Source organism: Aplysia californica, unplaced genomic scaffold, assembly GCF_000002075.1.
Source record: "Aplysia californica isolate F4 #8 unplaced genomic scaffold, AplCal3.0 scaffold00396, whole genome shotgun sequence".
Taxonomy (NCBI): Eukaryota; Metazoa; Mollusca; class Gastropoda; order Aplysiida; family Aplysiidae; genus Aplysia; species Aplysia californica.
This window is the reverse complement of record NW_004797666.1, coordinates 414,690-422,754: the sequence shown is the minus strand read 5'-3', so window position 1 is coordinate 422,754 and position 8,065 is coordinate 414,690. Positions and strand designations below refer to the sequence as shown.

The 8,065-nt window shown below is 41.4% G+C and overlaps 1 protein-coding gene across 1 annotated transcript in view; it reads left to right on the top strand.

Moving 5' to 3' along the window:
* LOC101863041 (metabotropic glutamate receptor 3) overlaps window positions 1-8,065 on the top strand; it is a 61,082-nt gene that overhangs the window by 27,572 nt on the left and 25,445 nt on the right. The window lies entirely within an intron of this gene.

The following is an 8,065-nucleotide window of genomic DNA, read 5'->3' as shown; positions in this document are numbered from 1 at the left end:
CCAATTCTTAAAAAGATTTTCGCGCATGTCGTCACGTTGACCTAATTAGGTCCCACAAAGGACTAAATCACGTAAGTTCCAAATGGCGGGGAGGCGACATTACAGCAAAAATGAATGTCGTAATAAGATGTATTCTTAATGTGTCAGTTCATCTTCATGATTTGTGTTTCGCCTTCTAATTTTTGTACGGTATGTTTGTTGAGAGGGAGGACGAAGAAAGGTACAGAGAGAGCGAGAGAGAGTGAGAGAGAGAGAGAGCGAAAGAGATAAAGAGAGAGAGAGAGAGGGTGGGGGGGGGAGGGCTATATTGTCTAGCTTATTTATAATCAATGCCATTTATTATCTCTCTAAAGTAAAATCGTAAAGCTGTATTTGATGTCCGCAGTGTTGCTATTTACTTCCGTAATAGTTAAAACAAACTTTATCCCCCCCCCCCAAGAAAAAAATCCCATTCCGAACTCACTTTGGTCGGTGTTTATTCTCCCTGTTGTTATACATGGGTCGCCATAGTATCATTCGAAAAAGATTTTTTTAACTAATGATAGAATGGAGGGTCTGTATTTACTTTTATATCGGTGCCTACAGCACTAAATGAACAGATATCATATAAAATGTATCCCTGGAGTCAGTAAATAATGTGAGTAAATGTATGGGTTAAAGCCCTTTTCATCAATGTAGGTTATGTAAGAGGCGGAACCTATGGAACGTCCATCCCCGACAGAACTGCGCCAGTTGGGATGAGAGCCTGGAAAACTCCACAAAGCGACCCAAGGTTTGAGATCACCCAGTCGCGAATTCGAACGACGAGCGTCCACTCTATAATTTATCATATCACACCTGAGCTAACGGAGCGGCCCATCCTTGGAGTCATGACGATAATCAGTCAGAGACGTACTGTCTTCGCAACCAGACTTCATATTCGAGGAAACCTCTATAATAATAACAGTTAATTTGCCCCCCCCCCCCCCCCGGCTCGTCACCTCCATTCTTTACTCTTAGTACACGGAAAGCTAAAATTCCACCTTTGATCACTGCCATTTTCGTGATCCAAGTCTTCAGCAACACAAATTTCCTTATAATAATTGTAACTCCTTTCCTATTTAACCTATCTTGTATAAAATAAACTCCATGCTGAGAAGAAATGAATGGTAAAGACAGTAAACATACAGTCTGATAAGATAAGATGTATTTGCGGAGTTTGGTAGTTGGGTCTTTTTGTTATGACTTTAAACAACAGAATCATTCCGCAAGCCAACTGAACAGACGTGTCGTATACAAAGAGTTTGACTAACATTAAAATATGGCGCTACAGAGAGTGCGCGTGAAAAGTCAAGTCAGTTCCGAGCGGGGTAGAGGGGATGGGGGCGGGGGGAAAGGCAAGTTTACTTTTACCCTTCAAACAGTCAGTTCACGCAAAATGTAAGTTTCAGCCTCCCATAATGATCAATATTTATTGCCCCTGGACAGGTAGTTAGTTCCGTACCGGGCAAAAGTGGATGGACGGAAACACCAAGAGGCAGGGAGGGTTTCGCTACTTCAGTGAGTCGACAACAGCGCTATCAGTAAATTATTTATAGTAACGATACCGACGATGACCTCTCCGTGACCGTGCCTCTCTGACCAAATCTATCCAAGGCTGGGGAAACGAGCGCACGAGAGTAAAAGTTTTTTTTAAAAGGGGGGAGGGAAGTGGGGTACATTATCACGATGATTGGAAAATGAAAGTGGGGGGCCTTTACGTCTCTCTACGGAGATACTCCGACAGTTAAATGTGCTCGCCAACATTTGAATTGGTGCTGTGATTTCATTTATTTATCTCCATTCTTCTCTTTGAGTAATTTGTTTACTTTCTCGCTCCCACTCCCCCCCCCCTCCCCTGTACCGTTATGCCCAGTGACCATTGGGGGATCGGTCCTCTTATACAAATCAATCGCCGGACTCATGGCCTTGAAAGCAAAACTTGTTTGTATTTGAGGGTCACCGTCAACTTCGTTTGCTTTGAGCCACGGTGGTCTCTTTTCGCCCTCAATCCGGCTAGCCCCGCCTATCAAATCAATGACAACAATGACAATGACAATGACAATGACAATGACAATCTTTTTTTCTTCTCGCAGGGAGAAATTTGTCTTGGTCGTTAATAATGGCAGCAGACGTTACAATTTTAAAGTTAGGTGCACTCACGCATACGCTCAACAAGACAGGACAGAACCGAATCAATCGTGCCAATGGGCCCTTGTTATAAGAGGCGACACCACACCTGTCTGAGTTGGTCACTTCGTTCAGTTTAGTCCTTGGGTGATGATTGCCGTATCTCTGATGGTGCTCTTGTAGCTGCCACTTGCTCCCCTTCTTCTGTTTTGTATTTGATCTCCAGTACCTTGACTGATAAGGCAGTCTTGTCCCTGTCCCTGTCATTCTTTCTGTTTAGGCCACGACTAAACTCAAAAAGGTTAAAGGAAGAATAAGGTCGAAAGTTGTTTTAAAAACACCGCATCAAGAGTATTTAAGGGCGGAGTCGGTGAGCAGTCATCTGGAAGGACAGAAAAAGCGAGTTGAATATGTTTTCATATTACTCGAAAACGCTTTCTCCCCTTTCTGCCCTCATCTGTCCTCTCTTTCACTGAACTTTACATAGTCTACATTGTAAAAGTATCAAAGAATATCATTGTTAACACCAAATCTGAATAAATTTAGAATATTAGACATCTGTTAGAAGTAAACGTTTAAAAAAAATTTATTTATTTATTTATTTATTTAGTAGTAGTAGTAGTAGTAGTAGTAGTAGTAGTAGTAGCAGAAGAAGTAGTAGTAGTAGTAGTAGTAGTAGTAGTAGTAGTAGTAGTAGTAGTAGTAGTAGTAGTAGTAGTAAGGTGATGATGATGATGATGATGATGATGATGATGATGATGATGATGATGATGATGATGATGATGATGATGATGATGATGATGATGATGATGATGATGATGATGATGATGATGATGATGAAATATAGCTATAACAACAACAGCAATAGTAAATATGAAAATGAAATCTACAAATTATATCTTTGAGAATAAAGCTGTACAAATGTGGTTGGTGGCATTTCTATGGTGTGGTTTGTTCCTTTTTTCTTATAAAACATCTATCATCTTTATCTCGCCTCTTTTTTATTTGAGCTTGTTACTCTCTTGTAACACGTCCAATCTTCGACATTTATATAACTGAATCGTGTTGCAAGTGCCGTAAAACGCTTACTATAATAAACAAAAATGTGTATTCTTGAAAGTCGTTTTCTGTGGCAGAAGACCACATAACTTAACAAAATAACATGTAACGCCTAAAAGACTGAACACTGAAAAGTTTAACACAGATACTTGAACGTATTCTAGAAAAGTAGGATATTGAATAGTCGACTTACATACTTTCTTATCTGCACTGGCACTGAAGTCATGATACTATCTGGTAATATTGTCGGACCATGCCTATCTTCGCCAGCCATTCAGTTTAATTCACATTTTCAAAGTCATCAATACGGTGAGTAAAGCGTGAATACTTAGAGAGCTTTAACCTTATTTTGATTTAGCTTTGAAACTTGATCGCCATTAAGTCTGTGAAGTCCAAGACAAGATTGCGCTCCTCTCGATGTCAGTGGCGTGTCTGGGAAGACGTTTCTCTTTGTGATGAGCGAAGATTTTTCAACCAGGTAAAAGCGCCGATCGACACTTATCACGATGCTTTCTAATATTAGAACACTTGAATTATCTCCACACGAGATTGAGGAGCCGTGGAATCACGCCCCGAGCCAGTGAATTTCGCCCTCGTTTCACGTACAAGATGATTGTGCCGTGACAAGGAGGCCGGGTAGAGAGTTGGGGGAAATCGTTTGTGTGTTTTGTGTTTTGCTAATTAGAACGTGGAGATTGGCACATCTGAGGGATGAGAACAGAGTAAGTCATAATAAAAGAGGAAAGTGCTGAGTTGCGTAAATTTGAACCGCCAACCACCTCCAGCTGGTCAAGTTTGTACCAAGCCATTCTACACTGACCGTAAAAGTGAACTCCATAAAGCACAAAGTCATAAGCAGTAAGTATACGTTTTAGTAATACTAATCTAACATTGCTGTCTTTTTTAATTGACTGACGTTAGCTTTTAAACCGTTTTCCTGACTTGACATCGGTGGCTAAACACGTAAGCCTACTTTGTTTTATGATACATAGTCCTCCTTTGCGGGGTCAAAAAGCCCATGAAATAATAACTTTGCCCTCTGACTTGAAGCTAATATTTATTTGCCTAGCAATTTTCTCTGTCCCTCGGTCTCTCTGTCTCTCTGTCTCTCTATCTATATGTCTGTCTGTCTGTCTGTCTGTCTGTCTGTCTGTCTGTCTGTCTGTCTGTCTGTCTGTCTGTCTGTCTGTCTGTCTCTGTCTGTCTCTCTCTCTCTCTCTCTCTCTCTCACTCTCTCTCTGTTTGTGTTTTTGCGTGTCTCACTCAGTCTCTGTCTCTGTCTTCATATCTCTCTTTCTGTCTGTCTATCTGTTTGTCTGTTTGTCTGTCCGCCTGCCTATCTCTCTGTCCGCCTGTCCGTTTGTCTCCCCCCCCCTCTCTCTCTCTCTCTCTCTCTCTCTCTCTCTCTCTCTCTCTCTCTCAGTCTCTCTCTCGCTCCCCCCGTCTCTCAGTCTCTCTCTCGCTCCCTCCGTCTCTCTCGCTTTCCCGTCCCCCACACCCCCCTTCATCCTCTATGCGCGATTCTTGAAGCGTTATAGTGGTTCTCCGTCCACCTGAAAAACAACAGGCACATTCATGCACAGTTTACATGTAATAGCCCTTGACTCTGTGATTCAGATGATTTATTCACATTCTCGTTTAGTGACGTAATAGGATGTAAGCCAAAAGAAGTTGGCTTTTTTGTACTGGCCTGGCTATGTGAATCGTGGAGACCGGGACGTCTTTGTTTTGAAGGTTGTGAGGAATTTAACAAAAGTCTATGGATGTTGAGGAACAGAATAGATTGGTCTGTAGCAACTTTCATCTTTAGCGCCTTGCATTAAAAGCATGTTTTACAAAAGAACAAAATTTCGAGTGCAGACCGGTTCCAGTCTCACCGAAATCAACCTTCGACATTTGAGCCCAGTGTCAACTAAAAATATAATTTTCAAAAACAAAAACGGATTTTGAAAGCACGATTCTTAAGTAATCGGTTAAAACCAAGTCGAAAGTGTCGTACACAAAATAATCCACATGTCACCCATTGCCGGACTTCTCGCTTTCATCACTCACAAACGGCCTAGAAAGCTGTCACAGACAAAGATGAGCCTAGCCATTTCATGTTAGACCTCGGTTGCTCATCTGCAAACAACAACCTCTAAAGGTTACACGGAACTAATGAACTGTACTATATTCTCTGAATAGACAAGAGGACCCTGAACATCAACCTCTCATTAACAAAACTGACAGTAAACTGATTTGATTATATCCCTTTCATGTGAGAATTATAAGATTTATTCTCTCAACAACAAAAAACACATTTAAGTTGGCAAACAAAAAAGACCCCAAAAACAAATCACAAGTAATACAAACCAAACAATGCATGCTCTTGCTCTCAGCATTCTGTCTGTCTCACCTATTCCGACCTTTTTTCAGTAGGGTAAAGCAGCTGAAAATTGGGATTTGAGAGTAGTTTGCTGGCTGTTGTGTAACAATAAATAGCATGCAACTGATTATTTTGGGTAGGTCCACATTATAATCTCTATTAACATATTATTTCGCGCATGATAACGTTTGCGGAGCAAAAACCTGTTATATACATCACCAAAATAGACTCTGACCTTCCCATTAATATATTCGAGGATATATTCAAAAGGGAACAGACTACCAACATGTATGATTTAGGTGCCTCAAATGTCACCACAGGCTAAAGACACAAAATGCACTATAGTGTTAGATCTACAGTTCAGATTGCACAAAGCATACCGAATCAAAGCACCAGATATTTTCCAAAAGAACATTTTACTTAGGCTTGTTCTCCAGGTACAGAATTCTACAAGAAAAGTGAATTTAACTACAATCATTCTATGCCCCCCCCCCCCCCCCCCCGATTTTGCCTCAGGAAAGTTGTTCCACATTAAAAAATCTACTTTCCTTCAAAGTTTTGCGTATCCTATCAGTTGCATGATCCCTATAGCCTCTGTATAATATTCTTGGCATCCGAGTTGCGAGGACGATCTTCGGCACGAACTCGGTATCGTAAAAATGTAAAACTTTTTAAAGGATGAGGAACGCAACCGTGGTTGTCGAAACACTCGTCTCTGGAGAACTTCCCAAGTCGTATAAACTGTGATGCAATTCATGGGAAATTAATGGACGTGTGCTTCCAAATCATAAATCTCCCTCTGTATTTGTAGGACTTGCACAAATCGCGATTTCGATAGTGGTTTCGTGACTCCAATAATGGAGGGAAGATCTGATGGTATTGGCGGCTTCATTTGTATCAGTATCAGTTTCGGCCTGGATGCTTTTGCGTGTGATTATGTGCCAGTGCACAAGTGTGTGTGCGTGTGTGTGTGTGTGTGTGTGTGTGTGTGCACGCGTACGTGTGTGAGTGAGCGCGCTTTGATGCCCTTGAAAGCAATACTTGAATACTTGAATGTAGAATTGGGGTCTTAGGAAGACAGGGTGCTCCATGCTTCCTCGCCCCTCTTCATAAGGGTCCATTTCGTGGTGGGCAGGCTGATTGTCTCCAATATCGGCTCGTTGTTGTTGCGTCTGATGGGGTCACCCAGGCTGCAACTCCTCCTGCCTTCACCAGGCTGTTCTCCTTTTTCATTCACAATCTCCTTCGTGAAGGAGTCCTCTTCACGGCTGCTGACAAGGTGATCTCGGACAAGGGCTATTACAGTTATTTTGAAAGTATTGTTACCCGAGAATGTACGCGCGCGCTGTGTGTGTGTGTGTGTGTGTGTGTGTGTGTGTGTGTGTGTGTGTGTGTGTGTGTGTGTGAATTTGTGTGTATATGTGTAGGTTGTGTCTGTGTATCTGTTTTTCTCTGTTTCGAGATATAGAAAACTAGCTGGGACCACATTCGATGAAAGGAATGATCGGTGCATTAACATCAACTGAAAGTCATTGGCTTACTATATTAATTTCAATCTTCTGGAATGGAGCGATAAATCATGAGAGACGCAAAAAAATTAGAAGGTCTAGATCTAGATCTATGCTCTCAAAACAAAATGAACCTCGCGAAATATCACTTCTGGTACTTCCGCTGTGGAGGACAGCTGCGCAGATTTGTTTCGTCTCTCAGTGGAATAATCACAAAGGCCAACGAAGGACTTGAACTTTTTGTCAATATATTTTTCTAAATTCAGGAAATGAATCAATAAAAAAATCGGGCTCCGTCATGGGGACCTATCTATCTTTTTACAGGTACTTGCCAGCTTTCAACTCTTTGGCTGTAGTAGTTTTATAGGAAAAGTGACACATGTGTTTCCAAGTTGCCAAATTATATATATAATAGATACATGCAGAGAAACAAGGACAGGGGCCCAGATACCTTACTTTAATCAGATACACGTTCAGAAAGACAGTTACGGAGCTACAACTTGCAGACAGACGTCAGACAGACATTCGAGACTGTTTCTTACAGCAACCATCCCATTCTTCAATCTTCACGGAAAACGCAATTTGCTGACCTCTTTCGCCCCAAGGGCCGAGTCTTAGCCAGCATAAGGTTTGTTTTAGACGAGGTTGATTTAAAGAACGAAAAGAAAAAGAAAGGCGTGGCATGATGATGGGAAATGGAGGCTCTTAGAGGTGTGATGACTTTGACGGTTCATTACCTGTAACGGGATTTCTGCGCTCACGTCAGTTCAGAAAATCTCTTTTCATGCAGAAGTCAGTGTATTGCGTGCCTTATCTTCAGTGCTATTTCCTTCTTAAATTTTTACATCTTCTTTTTTCCTTGTTTTTCTTTTTGTTTCATCATATTAGAGATGGTAGCTCTTGTTCCTTCTTATCTTTTTGTTCGTGTATATCAATTTTTCTCCTGAACCAACATATTTTTTCTGTTGGTCTTTACAGTCCCTCC